We start from the raw sequence: 19,807 nt of genomic DNA, 5'->3' as shown, positions 1-19,807 counted from the left end.
AGGGAGTCCCGGGGCATTAATGCGTCATAGACCGGAAGTGATACGGAGCAAATACCTCCAGAGCTGCAGCGTGTGCTTCGGAATTAAAATTAATGTTAAAGAAGGAGAAACTAGAATTGTTATATTGAAAAATAATTGTTTATTTTTTCATAAATTTCTGAGCGTTTGTTTCTTATTCGTGTTTGCAAGTAAGTTATTTGATGTCTCGCCGCCTGTGTTGGTTGCTATTGCAGTGAGTGCGGGCCTGGCACATGTGAGAGCGAGAGAAAAACTCAAGGTTACACGGATTTTTTTTTTTTTAAGGAAATCTCTCTTTTCCTTTTTTATTTTTCGGACTTTTCCCCTTAAAAAAAGAGAGACAGTAACACACAAGTGCTTTAAATATATATATATCTATATCTATATATAAATATATATCCCCCTCCCCCACAAAAAAAAAAAAAAAAAAAAAACGATCGACAAATCGAGAGATTTCGTAGCACGCGTTTTCTTTTCTTTTTTTTTTTTTTGGTATCTTTAAAATATTTGAGCGCAAAGCACAAGAAAAAGTTTGATTTAATATAAGGAAAAAGCAATTTTTTTCTCGGAAGAAAAGAATCAAACTTTAAAAATCACTTAAAAAAAGGACACACCACTAAAACCTGAATATCGGTAAGTATTAAAACGGCTATGAAGTGGATGATCTGTTTTACATTGATTTTATGTTGTATTTTAATCACCGACTTTTTGACCATGTTCAACTTGGCTTTAAACTTATATTTCGATACTTTTTTTATATAAAAAATAGTTTCCATTAAATTTATATAAAAATATAATTCTGTCATTTTTTTAATATATAGATTGCTGTAAATATTTTTTTGAAAAATATACATTTTTACTTAAAAAAACCCCTTAAAGTCCTTAACGGGATTTTTTTAACCCCCCCCCTTTTTTTTTAATAAAAGTCACGTGTAGCACTTTTTTAAAATAAAAAAAAACCTTGTATGTCTTTAAATTTTAAAAATTTTGATAATTAAAAAAAAAAAAAATTATCAATAATTGATTTATCTTTGGTCTCGTTATTTAATTTAAATCGACTATTTTTGAAAATTTAAATTCTATTTTCTTTAATGAAAACATAAACTTTTCTATTTATCACAACTTAGATCGGACGACATGGGCTATTTAGATTTTAACTTTAAATTAACCAGGAAGCCGAAGATAGTTTATATTTCATTGATTTCCAAGAAATTTATAAATTGTAATTTTGGAAAAACTTTTTGGAAAGTTTAAACTTCTGTAAATTTTTACTTTTAACCATGATTGAATAATGTATATTTTAAATAAAATTTCTGTATTTAATCTTTTATAAATATCTAATTTTAGATTTTACAACTTTAGTTGATTTAAATCTGAGCCATACAATTTTAAATACTTTCATATTTATTGCTAAGAAATACTACTAGGAAGCAATTCACACTTAAATTAACACTTTATTGTAAATTTTATGGATATTATAAAGCTTGGATATATATTTTTAAACCAAATGTCCTCAGTTATACAAAGAAAATGTAAAAAAAAAAAAAAGGTCTAAATACTTTTTCTCAAAAGTTGATACACGTGGTATCTGAAAATCTCTATCTACTTTTAAAACTTAACTTGATTGCTATGAATATATTAAAATTTACTAAGTCAATATTTGATGTTAAGTTTGCTGTTTCTAAGTATATATATATCTATATATTAATTTAATTTGTACTGAATGAAGAAATTGGTTATACTTTTTTAATAGACGAGCTTTCCTGCTACACATGGTTTCGTAAAGGACGACGTTGAAATACTCAAATTTGAAATATTAAATTTTTGACTCAACCATACGTAAAACCGGTAATTTTTTTTTATTAATCACTTATATATATGTATATATATATTATATATGAAAGGCAACTTTGAGGGCTTTTTTTTTTTTTTTTTGCCTTATCGACCCCCATGCTGCTTTTGAAATCACCCGAATTAAAAAAAAAAAAACTTGGCGAAAATATTTTAAATAAAAAAATTATGCTTTTTAATATTAACATTGTCATTTGTTTATTTTGTGATAATCTATTAAATTATAGATTAAAATAAAATATAAATAAGTAGCAATTAAAAAAAAAAAAAAAAAAAAACTCATTAAGCCATGTTTTCTTGTAAGTCGACCCCCATGCTGCTTTTGGATTTCAAATCACCCGAATTAAAATTTAAAAAAAAACTGAAAATATTTAAATAAGTCAGATTAAATAAAAATATTGTCAGGTATATATTTTTTAATCATTAAACTATGGACCAAAATAAAGTTAAATTATTAAATAATACTACTTAAAAATAGCTGAAATTAGCCATGTTTTCTTGTAAGTCTCAAATGAGGCTAAACTTCAAGATGGCGGCCTCCTTCCCGGTCTGTGGAGTAGCAGGAGGAGGACACCATTAAGAGAGAGGGGTTCCTCCCACTCCGATTGAACTGTTTACTCTTCCTTCCCCCTGGTTTACTCTTCCTTTTCCTTAGTTTCCTCCCACTTCGCCTTTGAACCTTATAAAAAAAAGAAGAAAAAAAAATTCTTCCCAGAATCGGATTTCTCTTATCCATTTCGGTTTTTGATGTATTTTTTAACCCTAACTTCGATTACACGTTTTTTTATATAAAAGAAAAATTAATTTTAAATCCCTGACGGGTCGTTTGTCTCCCGCAAAGAGTGACACGAAATGTAAGTGCTGAAAGATTTTTTTTTTCCTCTCTCTACAAACCCCCTGTCTTTGGCTTAAATCCTATATAAAATATCAGTATTTAAAAAAAAAAAAAACGAAAAAAAAAATAATTGTGCGCGTTTTTTTAATCTTTATAACAGCATTTTTCCGCCAAATAATTTGTTCTTTTTATTAATTAAAAAAAAGTTTTTCAAAATATATTCTCCGTTATATAGAAAATAATTATTAAATAATTAAAATAAAAATAATGAATGCAGAATCGACTTAATTTAGTAAGAAAAATTTCGGGCGAAAAACTAAAAATTTTTGCCTGGAAAGGAATCACGCCTAAAATTCAGAATTTTGTCGGCTTTTAAATTACAATTATACTACGTGTATATTACACGTTAGCAACCACTATCCCCACTGGGCAGACTATTAATTACAATTAAAAAGATGTATATCGAATATTTGCCCATATTTATGATCGTGCTTTCTCCAACATGCGACACCGGGCGAACAGATTTTTATAGAATATATAAAAAAAAAATACTGATAATAGCGATATTTATTTAATGTCTTTTAAAATATAAAATTTTGTTTTATAGAAGTAACTTAAGGTTTAATCGAAAAACACGGAGCTGAATTACATTTGTAAGATCATATCCATATACTATGGATAGATGCAATGAGCATTCGTTTAGTCATTGATACCGGTGGTTTCAAACGATGCGAAAATCCGTCTCGTTGTGTTAGGTCAGTATGTGTGTGTGTGTGTATATGTATATTACAACTTCTTTCGACGAGTATTAAAAAAAAAAAAATAAGACGGCATACATGTACAAACGTGTATTTTATGTGCAGGTTATATAAGCTTTCGGTGTGAGATTCTTTACAAAAATTCTGTTCCTTCTCAGGAAGTCGTCCTCCCATACTTTGCCGCCTCCTTTTGGGAAGTTGACCTAGGCATTGGTTTGGTTGGCGCCGTCATCAGGGAATCCCGAATGTAGGAATTTTTTTTATATCCGTTTCGAATAGTTTCTATTTAGGGAGCTGGACTCGCCCATTTTAAAAAGACCTGATGTCCCACTTGTGATGGGAAGGTTTGAGTATTACGATAGAATTTGAACGAGACCATTGTTGTGTGTGCTTATTAAAGAAATAAATGGCTGAAAAATCTATGTACGTAAAAATCGCGTAAATTGACCAATTTTTACATTTTTAACGATTTTAATAAATTGTGTCCATGACAAGGCTGATTTTGATTTCGAAAGTTCGAATTGAGTTGTCTTAAAAACATGGTGGATCTAGTTTCGTTATAAAATTCGTTTTTCTTGGTTAAAGCGAACTACTTCATCAATTACATGATTTTTGGAATATCACATCTTAGTTCCGTGACGCGTATGTTCATTGTTCGTCATAAAGTTTTCTAAAAGATTTTTCTGTATTTTTGTTTGGAAAATAGGTTTAATTCTAAGTGATTGTGTTCATTGTGGAGAAGAAAGCACCAATATTACATGATTTTTTTTTTTTTTTTATCGAATTGAATTCATTAAGGATCAATATTCCACAAAATTCGGTTATAATGGAGATTTCAACTTTGATTGCTATTCAATCAACATTTTTTTTTTTTTTTTGACAAAATTAATTCTAGTTAATAATTCTTAATATAATAATCAAATGGGGGTAGGACATTTTTCAATATAAAGAGCAAAAATAAAAAGGCGGTCTAATTGGGTGGGTTTCTACCAGCATTTTGTTTAAATTTCGATTTTTGAGCTATTATCGAGACTCCACAAATGACTCATGTTGGCCATTTTGTCCTTAATGACCTGACTTCAGCATTCGATACTACTTTAAAATAAGTAGAACCACAAAAAACTTATCTTGCCTTTGGTATAATTTATATATTTGTTTCTCGACTACTGTTTCGTTTTGTCAATACAACAAAATGCCCAGAAGCTAATTATTACGATATTGTTTATATGATAATTGAATCAAATTATAAAACTAAAACTACTTTGGTTAAGGTGATATTGCCTCTAATGACGGACATTTTAAAGCTGAAATCTTCAATATAAGTGAAATTATTTTTAAAATGTTCAATATTAAGATGATGACGTTGCAGGAACCCTCTTTTGACTAACTTCATATTTTTTAGAGTAACCGAAGTGTTCCTCTTTTATATGCTACTACAGAGATGTAGGGGAGGATACAACTTTCGTTGTGTTACTAAGTCTTTGATCATCTAATGTTGAGTATCTAGCAGGGGATAATCATATTTTATATAATATATATATATATATATATATATATATATATATATGGAAGCGAGTGACATTAAGAGGAAAAACAACAAGGTTTAAAAAATGACCATGATATTCTGATTCCATTTATAAACCCAGAAATCAATGATCTGAGGAGTTCGATTTGCGTTAAATTAACATTGTAACCCCCCCTCCCTCCCTCCTCGCATAAACATTAAATGTTTCTTTGACTGCGGTGCTTTAATCGATAGTTGGAGCAGGGGGTCAACGTCCTACATGTCCGTCTATTAAGTTTCGCTGTATTAAATATTTGTTTGCATTTGTGAAATTCACGATATGCATTTAATTGTTGGTAGTCACACAACCCTTTTTCACGAATTCTATAAATTATTCTTTAAACTTCTTTTAAGAGAACGATGTTCATTTTTTTTTTTTTAAGTTATGAAACGTTCTGACTATTCCATGACCCAGCGAGTTCGGTTGTTTATATCAGTTATGTGCATCCATAGATACTGAATCTACGGATGTACAGATTTGTAACCAAGTTAACATTAAGAAACTGACTAGTGATTTGATAAAAGAGGCCATTTGTGTGCGTTATTAAGAAAATGTATGTGTGGGGTATGTGTGTGTGTATATATATTAGTATGTTTTTGTTTTGTTAGGGTCATAATCGATGTTTTAAGGGACGTATTAATGCAGATTTTAAAATGAAATGGTTTCGATCTGAACTAATTACCATCAGTTATGACTTTAAGAATCTGCTTTTATAAAATTTTCGGTTAGTATTTCTACAGTGCTCAATACGCAAGTAGATCTTAGAAAAATAAAGAAAGTGAGCTATACAGAAACCTATTTTATTCGATCAACAGAATTCATCATGCTAACTTGAAAATTCTGCCATTATTTTATAGGCAAATCCATCCACCACACATGTATGTATGTATGTGAATATATATATATATATATATATATATATATATATATATATATATATATATATATATATAATTACGGCTTAATATTATGTAATTATTTTTCGAAATGCTTGCTCATAGAACTCAAACCCTTACGTATGTTTAGTAGACAAGCAGACAATTTCGGGCTGCTATCTTTTTCAGGTAGAATTTTTAAAGTTAAATTCAATTGTTAACGATATTTTTTTTTTTTTATTAAATTGTTTGAAAGTACCGAATAGTTATAAAAAGCCTCCTCCTCATTTTAAGAATTGGTTTCCAGATAATGACGTTATTGTTTCAGCACGGTCCGTATTCTTAATAAATTCTTTCTCATATATATATATATATATATATATATATATATATATAAAACAACTAACGTTATTTTATGTGCACGTAACTACCAAGTCTATTTGATTATAATCAAGTCTGGTTTCTTTTTTATGCGATCTTTATAGTTCACATACGATCACCTTTTTTAATTCAATTTATTGGTATTGGCTGGATCAATAATATTATCTCTATTAAACATGTCGAGGTGTCTCTCTCTCTAAGATATATATATAATGTGTGTGTGTTAAAAAAAATGCTTTTCTTGCATCCACCCTCGTGTCTTTCTCTCTCTTTTCTGTGAACTGAACAGCTGAGAGTTCAATCTACATTCCCCTCCTCAACACACACATTTATGAAATGCCACCAACGGTGCAACCTTGTCCACTCGTGGTTTGTTTATGGCTTTCTCTGAAATTAGTCCAGCATTTTAATTTAATAATATTAAAAAGGGGGGGGGTGATTAATGCTAGTCATTAATAAAATTGGTAAAACTATACAAACACCGTGACAGCGAATTAACCCTACCCCTAACCCTAACCCCTAACCCTAAACCTAACCCTTAACCCTAACCCTAATCCTAACGCTGTCACGGTGTTTGTATAATAATACCATAAAATTAACTCATGCTCCCTCTTCCCTTCGTGACTTTCGTCTAATATTTATCGGATTTTTATTAAAATATATAAAATGCGAGAGCGTAAAATAAAAAGTAGTCTGCAAAAATGCTAAGAAGTATAATTAAATTCATCAGAATGCATTTCGGTTTCGCCATAAGCAAATCGGACGCTTTTTAATTACGATTTTTGCTGAAAGTTTAAAGGATTCCAAGTTTCTTTCAATGGTGTTGTGTATGTATATATTATATTTACGACCAGCGTAGTATAAACACTCCTATATCCCCGTTTTAAGAACGGCTTTCGAGTTTTTTTTTTTTTTTTTTTTCAGAAAGCCGTTCTTAACATGTGGAGGTCTGGGTGTTTATACTACGCTAGGGCAGGTCGTAAAAAATACCCTTCCCTTTCAAATTTCGAAGAGTCACAAACTAGCTTTAACTAATTGATAAAAAAAATAATTTTACAAAAAGTGTGTGTACTTTGTGACCCTTCAAAATTTAAAGGCCTTTTAAAATCTTTTTGACGTCTTCAAACAAATCCTCACTTCATTAAGTTTGTATATTTTGAAGGCTTAAATCCGATAATTATATAATTTAAGATACCGTAAAAATAATTTCTAATCAAAAAAATAAAACCTATTCCAGCGCAATACTAAGTTAATGTGTAAATAAATAAAAATGATATATTTTGAAGTTTTCAGCTTTTAAAATGGCTGCCATTAAGACGACGTTATCGTAACCAAATTAGTTTGTTTTATTCGGTTCAATTAGTAATTTAATAAATGATCAAATAATCCTGTAATAATATAACTTAAATGATTAGCGTATTGTTTGATAATTAAGTTATTAATTGAACCAAAGTGGACACTTGTGCAGTTAAGGAACGTTATTATTTTGAAAGCCATTTTTAATTAATCTGTACTTTCACCTAACAAGTTAATAAATAAGACGCTGTAAAAATTGAATTTAATTTAAAAAATGCTATCCGAAAAAATAGTACGGTCCACGGTCCACAAACGTTATAAGCATCCCAAATTGTTATAAAAAAAAACATGGACTAATTTGATTACCAAACTTTTTTTTTTTTTTTTTTTTTTTACACGACAGTACCCAGCAGTAACTCCCCCCTCTCCATGTTAAGAATGGCTTTCGAGGCTGGCGGTGTTTATTTCGAAAGCCGTTCTTAACGTGGAGAAGGTTGTGAGTGTTTATACTACGCTGGTTGTCATTAAAAATGCCTTTTTTTTTTTTCAACGACAGTCGTTTTAAAAGCTGAAAAGTTCAAGATACGTATACATTAGTTCTAAAAAAACAAAAAAAAAAAAACAACTAATGCTTGTCTCTACCCGTAATCTAATTAACTGACATTTTTTTTCTTCAGATGTGGGTGTGTCCGATAGTTTTGTGGTCGGCTTCCTTCACTCCCATTGTGGCCATATCTTAAATTCTTTTCACAAAAAAAATGACGTTAATTTAATTAATTAAAAAGAAATCCAATACCCTACGAATGCTGAGGGCATAACTTGATACTAGTTTGTATTTCTGATGCAATCATTGCAAAAGATTCTTCATATATACATACATTAACATGTGACGTCGATTTGAAGTTAATACGTTGTCTTATTAGGTTGGTGAATGGTGCTCAATGTTAAGGTTGAAGTGCGTACATAAATTTAATCTGTCTAGACATGAGTTTAAAAGCCTTTTCGATTAATTGATAAATATTTTCACGTTAAAAACGATCATCAGATGTCTTGCTTATTTAGAGAAAAGAAACCGCTGTCTAAAATAAGAAAATACGGTACTTGTGGAAAATACGGACTGTACAGAAATAACGTTATTTTGAAATCCATTCTTTGCGTGAAGAGTAGGGTGGGGCTTTATTAACTATTCTGTACTTTCACCTAACAATTGTAAAAAGGCAAGATAACGGAAAATTGAATTTTACTTTACTTCATAACTTTGAAAATTCTTGCTAAAAAATAGCACAGTCCGTATTCTGCATAAGTACCGAAAACTCTCTAAAAATGATATATATTGTAGTTAAACTAATATTAAATATCCAATTCATGTGTATATTTCTAGATGTTAAAAAATACGAAACTGTGAAAGCTGTTTTTTATTCATTCTGGCCTTCCATAGAAGAAGCCACGAGAAGTCTAAATGAATCAATATGTGACTTGAATGGACATGGGACGACGAGCATTGACTTCATTTAAATGTCTCGTTTTCAAAAGATTTTTAAGTAATAAAGACCTCTTTATGATTAATAGCCGATTGTTATGTATAAAAAAATATTTCAATTGATGGGTATATTGAAGCGGTTAGCTCTCAAATAGTCTGCCATATTTTATCGACTAATTCTTTTTGTAACGATGACAGGGCAAAGTTTGTACAATATATTCATTCGTTTTTTTTTTGTTTTTTTTTTCAGAATACGAACCGTGCTGAAATAATGTTATTTAGAAACTCCTTCCCAACATTTTTTTTTTTTTTTTGTATTTTCACCTTACAATTTAGTAAACAGAATTAAATTTAACTTGAAAATCTCATATAATAATAAATAGTATTGACTGTACTAACATTTCTTTTCGATTCGTGGGGGGGGGTCGCTACCCGGATTTAGAGTTAAGGGAGGATATGTTTTGTTTCGTAAGAAATAAAAAAATCTATCGGTTTTTGTTATAAAAATTGAAACATATTGAAAATGGTACATCCAACATAGAAAACAAGTTAACATTTGTATTAATAAAAATATAACCTTCTCCAAGAGAGCCAATCGCTTCAATATACGTCAAATAACGCCATTTTTATTTTTAATGGTTCGTATAGCTGACGTTTCGTTAAATTATGCCTTCTTCAGAATACAGTTAAGCTATTTTCGATACTTATGCAGAATGCGAACCGTGCTATATTTTTAGATAGATTTTCAAGTTTTAAAGTGTCTTTAGTTTATTAAATTTTTAGAGGAAAGTACAGAATTAAAAAAAAAAAAACTACCTCCCTTGTCTTAATTTTCTAATCTTTTATATATATATATATATATATATATATATATATATATATATATATATGAAAATTACAATTGAATTTACCAAAATGATCCAAGATGGTAAAATTAAAGTAAATTATAAATATTAAAGAATTAATATTTATAAAATTATCTCAGCCAGATAAAAAAGCTCGATAAAACCAAATAGGAAATAGAGCTTATAATATATATATAACGAGGATAGGGCACTCACTATTTCAGTCATTCCAAATCGATCTTTTTAAAATTCTAATCATTCCTTTGAGTGCATTTGTTTGTATTTTCTCTTGCACTTGGTTCACTGGGTTAAGAATGAGTTGTTAAATATTTCCGCATGGTCCGTATTCTGCATAAGCACCGTTTTTTAAAAAAAAGTTTTTTTACGACCTGCCTCAGCGTAGTATGACTATGTTAGGAATAGGAACGGCTTTCGGAATAAAAACCCCCGCCCAACCTCCCCATGTTAAGAACGGTTTTTAACATGGGGGGGGGGTGTTTATAATACGCTGGGACGCGTCATAAAAATTTGCCAAAAAAAAAGAATTTTCAAAAATTTCGTATTTTGCTTACTCCTTTTGATTATGAGCAAAGTGTAGTATCAGTTTTTTTTTTTAAACGTTTGATCAGATGGCAGGCAATGGTTCAATAGTTGTTAAGGACAATTGCGGTCAAATTTTTAAGCTTTAAATTGTCGACTCATTTTTTTCTAGACATAAAACTAAATTACTGTTAATTTCTCACCTATAACATGAAAAAAAAAAAAAAGTATGGTATGCAACTTGGACAACTGTGTGTATATTAGTGTTCGTTTTGTTTTTGGGTTTTTTTATGTGACAGTTGCCAGTTAACATTCTGAGACTATTTCAAATTCTAATTCAAGATTATCTTGCTAAAGAGCCCAAGGAAGAGCAAAACTCTAAAGATTTCCTGTTTATAGCTGTGGAAAAAAAAAATTTCTCATTCACAATGAGACAAAAAATGTTTAAAAAAAAAAACACTAATAAAACTAAACATTCGTTATTATAAAAGTGAAATTTGTGCGAAACGGTCTTCTAAACTATTGTCAATAGATTTGAAACTTAATATGCGATTTGGACCTGTGGAACAAATTCGATTTGGTTTTTAATCGATAAAAATGGATGCTAGGGGATCAAAATTGAACAGTTGGAACTTTGTAGGCTTAACTTGATGTGTATCCTCTACGCATGTGTAAATATACGTTCGTTCTAGGGTAGGTAACAGTCCTGTATCCATGGACAGTATGGGTTCGTCTGGTTTATATAATGCCAGACCTTTATTTCTACCTTCAAACAGAGAGTGCATTCGTAGTTTAACCGCTCGCAGTGAACCCGGGGACTTTTTCACCTCATAATTGTGCACAACAACATTTAGGTGCATTAATTTGTCAAGTTTTGATAGCCATGTGCCCTTGGCCCATCCAAACTAAAACATGTTTTAGTTTGGATTTTTTTTTCTCTAATGAATAATAAAGAATTAACTCTATAATAATAAATACCAAATCTGCATAAAATAAATAATATTTAAGCGTATATTATGATAGTGTGTGTATATGTGTTGGATCGATTTAATAGAAATCGGAAAAATGTCTGCCTATTTTCCAATGCCAACAATTTTTTTATTGACTTTTTTTATTTGATTTAGATCATCCCTCACAAGTGTGTCCTTACGTTTAAGAAAATATCTGCACATTTAACATGCGTTTTTACGGTAATCGTGAAAAATAACTTTATAGTTAAAAATATGTAGACTTAGAAATAATTGGAATCAAGAATTTAATACGGAATTGGTAAAAATACTGGAATCGTCCTACGTTCCATCCCTTATATATATATATATATATATATATATATATATATATATATATATATATCGGATTATTATAGTTACAACTCTCACAAATGTGCAACATCATATATTGGGTTTTCCAGAAAATTGTCAGATGTTTCTTAGGAACATGAAACCCGATGTTAATGTTTGTCAAAGTTGAGTTGAGAAATATTTGTGGATAAAACTATTGAACAAAGACATGTTTATCACTATGCGTAACTTGAATTTTAAGAAAGGCAGGAAAGCCACTTGATGTAAGGATCTAAAAAAAAAAAAAAAAAAAAAAAAAAAAAAAAAGAAAACTTCAAGATCGAAAATAAACCAATGGCAAGTGTTAGATGGATAGATTCCAACCCTGAAAATAGCAAGTTTTTCCCCTTTGTCATAAACATTGCTCATGGAATGTGAGAACTAAAGGACAACATAAAAGGAGCAAATATCTTATACTATTAATCTAATATTTAATGAAATTAAAACATGGTAAAATGAATTTTATAAGATCCTATTAAAAAAAAAGTAAAATTCTAAGCTATATTTTAAATTATTTCTCTTAAGTTCGTCACCCGGGCAACACCAGGTAGTTTTACAGCTAATAGATTAAAAAAAAAAAAAAAAAAAACTATGAGACAACGATAAAGCATCTTATAAATGATAATTTCTTATCTTCAAATGTATTTACTTCGTCATTATTAAATTTATTTGTTGGGCTTAAAAAACTAAGTAATGTTTTATTTATCAAGTGACTGGATGTATAATAATAATGGCATGTCATGTTGGCTCTAGTTAGATAAAATGTCACCTGATAATGTTGGAATCTGTTTGAAAACAACAATGTCGATAACATTCTCTTCCCTTTTCACTCTTGTTAAAACTTGACATTGACCATGTTTGTATGACTGCAAACATTTGGTGCATCAAGATGTTTTTGCTCTGGATTCCAGCCAATTTCCTTAATACGACTCATTTTTTTTTTTCCTTTCACACAATTCTAAATCTTTCTTTTAAAACACACTCGTCTTTTTTTTCTTTTTTTTGCTTTTTTTCTGGTCTTTCAAGTTTGTCAATTTGTTTTGTTCTGTAATATTTAAGATCATTTGAAAACCATCCAGAGACTTCCCCAGCTTTTAAGATTGAAAGGATTGACAAAACTAACTTATTACAGTAAGTGTTTGTATAAAACATTAAAAAATAGTTTATTTTTTGTGAAATATTAATAAACTAGCAAGCCGTACCATTATTACCCCATTGTAAAATATGGTTAAATATATTTTTTATTCATGCAGATTTTGTATTTATTATTATGCTAGCTTGGGTGCCTGGTATTGCCCGAGTATTTGGAGGTACGTATTGAGCCAAAAAAAAGAAAAAGTGGTAGTAGGCAGACAGGCTCGAACCTATGACACAGGTGGAAAAGAAAATGAAAGAAAATCTGACATCTTACCGCTACTCCACGACGCGACCGGAAATTCGGAACGTTAAAATTAGGCAAAGTTAATCCAACCGATACGATGGCTTGCAAAAAATCGACCCCTCCTTGTAAAAAAACTGCCTAGTTGAGTGAGGGTGAAGAAATTAAATGTTTTCGGCCAATTTTTCGATATGTCGTCCAAATGATACCGATCTTGTGAAATTGTGTCGCCTCTGCCGAAAGCTTTGGATATACGGACATGCATACGTTTTAAACAGGTGAGATTTATATTATAGATGGTACCCGATATATAGAGATTTCAGAAGTTTAAAGAAACAAAAATGACTTTGGCATCATCAGCTAGAATCGAAACCAATGTTACCATCTGAGCTAACGACACCTGCATATTAAAACTTGACAAATTGACATATATTTGCATATGTGTAGAGCATGCAAATTATGTCAAATTATACCTGCCAGGTTCCAGTTTTGATCTCTTTAGCAGCTATTTTTCTGGTTAAAAACCAAATCGATTTTTGTTCCATGGGTCTGATACCCACATATCAAGTTTCAAGTCTGTAGACCAAAAATTGATGGTAGTTTGGTAGAGACCGTTCTGAAGATACAATGTCATTTTTCCTGATACAGATGAGAAATTATTTATTGAAAATCCATCAAGTATTATGCAAGTAATCTTGAAAAAAAAAAATGCTTGAAATGTAAACTGATGGCAACTGAATTTGACCTGATGTGCGATTTTTCATTCTTAAAAAAATAAGATCCTTGTTTAGATGCACCACCCCCATCAAATAGCCATGTGTCCCTGGCAAAAAGTAGAGGGGAATAAAGATTAGACAATCATAGTGGGATAATTACTCAAACTATTTGAGAATAGTTCCTCACACATACATACGTGCAACATGCACATTAAAAACTGATCTTGTCTCTATTATCCAACGTTTGTGCATTTAGCGTGTTACCACCAAACACAAGTGAATTTCTCTGCTTCACAAGAGACTTGCGTATTTGGATTACACACTCACCTCAAATATCGCAGCCATGGAAGAACACGAGAAAAATTCTGAGTAAGCATTTAAAATAGTTTTATGTTGTATAGTACTAAATGAAAAATCTTTTCTGTTCAAAATCCAGTTAGTATTATGCATGTAAAATTGAGAAAAAGTATGCTTGAAATGTGCCAGCATTTTTAATAAGTCGAAGCAAAAAAAAAAAAAAAAAAAAAAATGGCGACCAAATTTTATCTGTTGACACTTTTCAAGCATGCTTTTCTCAATTTTATATGCATAATACTAAACTGATTTTAAATGCTTAAACAAATTTTTCTCGCATTTTTCCATGGCTGCAACCTTTATACTGTGTGTGTGTGTGTGTATGTATATATATATATATATATATATAAAGCGACTTAATCTGTTCTTTTAAAATCTATAACTTAACATTACATAAAATGAATTGAATATAATTTTGAAAACTTTTCATCAAAATTACCTCCTTTGAAAATTAAGGTTTTGTGAGTTTATCCTTTTTTCTTTTTTTTTTTTTTTTTTTTTGTCAAGTCATTTTAATTAGTGTTTCTATCAATAAAACTATTGCAGATACCTATTATATAGTAAAATAGGTCAGTAAAATTACAAATAACACCAGCAAACATTAATTTATTGTGTAATAATAGGAAAAAAAACAACACTGAACACTTTTTATTGGTTGACAGCACGCTTGCTATAAAAAGTGGAATAGCAAGATCTAAAGTTTTAGTAAATTATAAAAATTTATATAAAAAGTATTTCTAAACAACAAAATAATTTAATTATTTTGTAAGTCACTTAAGACTTCATCAAACATGCTTCTGATTACGTTTTATTATTTTTTTTTTAATAACCTTGATCCAATCGAACATATCTAGGAAGTAAAGCCAATAATATTAGCATTTTCAACTCCAATACTTTCAGCATTTTTTTCTTTTTTAAAGGGAAGGTACAATTTTCATCATCTACAATTATATTATATATTGCCTTTTCGAAAACTCTTGAACTGTCTTTCTACATTCTTATCTTCGCTATTATAACTCAGTGGTTTGCAACCTTTTTAACTTGTGAACTATATGAAAATGATACTCCTTTGAAAAATTTCTAACTTCAAGTTACGTTCATACATATCCCACAAAAAAAAAAAAAAATCCCCAGGGTGAGAGGTAATCCCTTCCCTCTGATTTAGAACCACTGACAGAACCATATAAGAGTATACATGTTGTGAAAATAGTTTATATTAATAAATAGGGAAGATAGGCTGTATAAAAGTTGAAGTAGGATGGTGACCTTTTGACGCTTGTTGGATTTCTAGTGATGCGTTTGGGGGACTTCTCACGAGTTGATCAGCAAAAGAACATATACTATCATGCATATACTCTTTGAAAGTGAAAGCTCAATTTAGATACACCAGGGCATATATAAATGAACATTTTTGCTAAATTTTAAAGTCCTTTTAATATTTTTTTTTTTTTTTTTTTTTAACAAAAACTTTGGTACTAATCACAGAGCAATCAATATTTGAATGTCAATTCCATATCTTTCCAACATGGACTCTTCAGAAAGTTCTTAATCAGAAAAATATATATATATAGCAATGCCCCTACCCTCCCCAATACGGAACAAACTTGCATCAAATCCATCTCCAGTTGAAGCAGAGATTCAAAAATTTCTAAAGTGGCAGATGGATTTGACATGAACTTTATTTTTGGTTGGCTATTCTCAAAAAGACAGTTTGTTTGAATGTCCAGATAATGTATAAAAAAAATTTTTTTTAAAATACAAAACAAAGACCCATAAAGTTAGTATATTCCTGGATGAATAATATCTAAAAATTAGGAGTCATCCATTCTTAAAGGGTCAACTCGGTGAGGTTTCATCAAAGAGGTGGTGGAGGTCAATGTTATGTACTAATTTGAAAATGCTAATTCCATGAGGAATCTGTTGTATAAATGAGAGCTTGTGTGTCCCCCACTAGGAGGAATGGGCTAGATGGAGTAGAAAGGAAAGGGGTAAAAAGATTTTAATTGAAATATGTTTTTTTTTTTTTTTTTTTTTTTTTTTTTTTTTTTCCTTCAGGCATCGCTGGGTAGGTAGCCTTGCTAGTTTATATATATATATATATATATATATATATATATATATATATATATATACACACACACACACCTCAAATTAAAGGTCTTTCAAGACCAAAAAATGTTATACAATTTAAAATAATTTTTGAATATATAAACTGTTTAAGGACAATCTCTCGATTACATTATCAAGATTACTATCTGAATAGTTTCATTTTATGTCATCTGCACCCACAGCATTGGTTGTCTACTTGATCAATACATAGTCTAAATACGGTCTCAATTCTGTTACGTTTGCATCAATTTTTAAGTCTAAACAAATGTTCACCAATCACCGTGCAGTGATTGTGAAATAATTACTTGCGTGTCACAAATAGGTGATAAGTGAAAGTTACAAGTGAAAAACAGCTTTCATGTTATAAGCAAAGTAGTTTGTATTAATAAATACTAACTTGCACATTATTCCCGATGTGATATTGATGCTTAAATATCAAAAACCAACAAATATTAAATTCTTCGATATTTTGAATTTTTCATTAGAATAAATATTGGTAAGCATTTTTTTTTTTTAAATATTCATTTTTAATGATAGGTTTGCTGTGAAAATTTAAAGCACTCAACCGTGCCGTGATATGAAAAAAGTTGGGAATTACTAATTCTCAGAGGTGAGTTTGCTGGCTCGAAAACATGACCTGTTACTTTTCACAATGGAAAGTCTCGTATATGGGAAGGACCACTATCCTTTCACACTATCCAAAATTTGTTAATCCTAGCACTTCAGCTTATTCAAAACCGTTAAAAAAAAAAAAAGCAAATACAACACTTTTTTTCAGTTTTAGTCAAAAAGATGCATGCTACATTTAGTCATAGCAAGCATTTGCCATGGACAGTCGAGACAGAGTTTTCCTTTTCCTAGATCATGTCTTAAGGAAGACTGTACGCCCCCAAATATTAATCTAGAAATTTCCATTTTTTTATTTATTTTTTTAATTTTTTTTAATTACGTTGAATTTTGGACAAGAACCAATTTTTTTTATATCTCTTAATCATCCCAAACTGTTTTTCTCAAATAATTGAAAATGTTACTTTCTAAATTTGATCCCTTTGTTGACAAATTTTAATGTAAATGATACTTGATCTTTTTAAACAAAGTATCAACTGTTTTAACCATTCAGACTTTAACAATTGAATATTAGTTTTCTATTTGTTTTATCGATTTTAACTTTAATCCTGCTGCGAAAATAATTGTTCAAATACATAAATAAAATCTTTATACATAAGTCCATAGTTAAACTGAACTAGAATTGGATGTACTTTGCCTTTCCCAGCATGCAATTGTTCTTTTATACACCAAAGATATGAGTAAATGTAATCCTAATTGCTTTTAATTCAATGTGTATAAATTTTATATAGGGCATGATCACGTTCTAACACCAGTTCTCATTAGATAGCGGGGCCCTGGTTGATACCGGATTGGTGACTATTTGGAAATACCAGGCACTGTATGCAGGATGTCAAAGCCTCCCTGCAGGAACTGCAAAACCCCTAATATCATCTCTCCTGACCAGGATATACACATGACTAGAGATTGCTTGTGAATGTAATATTCCCTTTACATTTCTTCAAAGGAAGCCGATTCAACCTGCCTATGGTGGATGGGTGTGTATGTGTAATTTTTGTAAAGTCAAGACCATTATTCTTTATTTGACAGACTTTCAATATAAACCATTGTCAACCCCCCCCCCCCTTTTTTTGTAATTGCTAATGTTTTGTTCTGCTTTACATTCATTTTGATATTAAATGTTGATTGGTAATTTCTCATGTAATGTCATATTATGGTTCATTTGTGCTTTTGATTTGGCATAAGTATTTATTCATCTGTGAGACCAGAGTTCCGTCCTATATATCAAATACCAAAATAAGTTATACTTGATGCTTTTTCTTGCTAAACTTAACGTTATAAAGTTAAGGATCAGTGTTAATCTTAGGAAAGGACCCCCCCCCTCCTCTCTCTCCACACACACACAAAGTTCACTTCAATAATATTCATGAATTAGCATAAAATAAAAAAGATAATGAAGCAACAATTTTTACCAGCAGTATATGAGCTTAAGAAATTGAAAAATGGGTTAAGATTCAAAGGCATGTCATGTGAATTGAAGTTGCATTTTTTTTTAAAATGTAATTTAAAATTATTCTATAGTGTCACCATAAATCATATTTACAAATGATCTTCGTGTTTTTGTACTTTCGCCAAAAAATGTCTTTGTTAGTAAAAAGTATATATATCTTCAATAGAAATTTTTGCAAAGTTTGAAGTTCTGATATTACCAGAAGTAATCACATTTTTTTTTTTTTTTTTTTTTTTTTTTTTTTTTGTCACTTTCAGCTACGATTTTTAAATCAAGGCTAAACAATATCAGCATGCATTCCTGTCGTATCAAAGAACCTGAACTTTAACTGGGGGGGGGGGGAGAAAAGAAAATGAGTGTTTTTGTCAAAGATGCTGATGCCATTTTTATTAATATGTGCAAATTTGAACTGCATAGAATTCTGTATGACCTTTGAAAAATAAATTTTTGTTTGGTTTATTTTTCAATATTTTTTAAGATAAGGAATATTAATTTGGACTACTATTCTCCTCTTGCTTGTGTGAGCCAATGTAACCTGACTTTTTTTTTTTTTTTTTTTTTTTTAACTTTGGAACCATCTAGTTGAGCTTTAGAAACTGTAAGGTTAGAAGTGTTCAACTAATAATGCATCTGCCAAATTCTGTGGATCTGCTGGCACCATTTTGTCTCCAATATCAAAGTTGAGTTGCACTGCAGGGTCAATTACCTTTAAAGAAGACTTTGCTGGTTCAGCCATGCTGCATACTACAACCCAGGAGAGTTCATTCACGAAATAACTCCAAAACCACTTGCAAGGTTGGCGAAGATACCTGGAAGGGTGGGGTCAGCTAAAAATGTCGTTGCACACTACACAAATCCAACGTCAAATCCAGCTCTGGTCAATGATGTTGCCCTCACTATCTCAACTGCTATGGACTATCATTCACGGTTTGCATTTATCCGGGGCTCAACTCTCCTGAATCAATGTCGTTCCAGGTCCAGAAACAATGAAATTTTGATTTGAACCTTTTATTTGACAAGGATAAATTATTCTCATTCCATTTGCCATGACCAGATGGAAGTATTTTTGTTATTAGTTTTATATTGGAGAACCTTTCAAATGAACCCAGTTTTGAATTGAATACAATACAAGAATTAATAAGTTGTAGATTAAAATGTCACTAAGAATTTGCAATATGAGTAATGGTACAGGAATTAGGCAGGACAAACATTCTCTAGCGGCTTACTATGTTCGTCATATGAAACGTATTCCTATTGTTTACTTCTCTTGTATGGCTTTCTCAGCACCTGTTTGCGTAATGACATCTGATAGTTCATTTTGATCCATGTTTTGAATCCTCTCTGTGGCATAGGCGCACTGAGGACTCTGGGTTAAGATAAAATGTATGT

The 19,807-nt window shown here is 30.4% G+C and overlaps 1 protein-coding gene across 7 annotated transcripts in view; it reads left to right on the top strand.

The window, feature by feature from the left end:
- Nucleotides 1-415: 415 nt before the first annotated feature.
- The window catches only part of LOC145268724 (uncharacterized), a 132,026-nt gene continuing 112,634 nt past the window's right edge, over nt 416-19,807 (top strand). For 2 of the 7 annotated variants that reach the window (XM_080124290.1, XM_080124286.1), the window contains exon 1: nt 2,532-2,723. The gene's annotated coding sequence lies outside the window, so the exon portion shown is untranslated. Of the gene's footprint in view, nt 652-1,771; nt 1,867-2,531; nt 2,724-12,843; nt 12,916-19,807 lie in introns of those variants that run through there. The other 5 variants (XM_080124291.1, XM_080124287.1, XM_080124288.1 and 2 more) reach the window with 5 other exon arrangements.

This window comes from Euprymna scolopes, chromosome 44, assembly GCF_053919585.1.
Source record: "Euprymna scolopes isolate OS-2025 chromosome 44, ASM5391958v1, whole genome shotgun sequence".
In the NCBI taxonomy this organism is placed as follows: domain Eukaryota; kingdom Metazoa; phylum Mollusca; class Cephalopoda; order Sepiida; family Sepiolidae; genus Euprymna; species Euprymna scolopes.
Note: the sequence above shows the minus strand (reverse complement) of the source record. Positions and strands in the feature narration are given on the sequence as shown.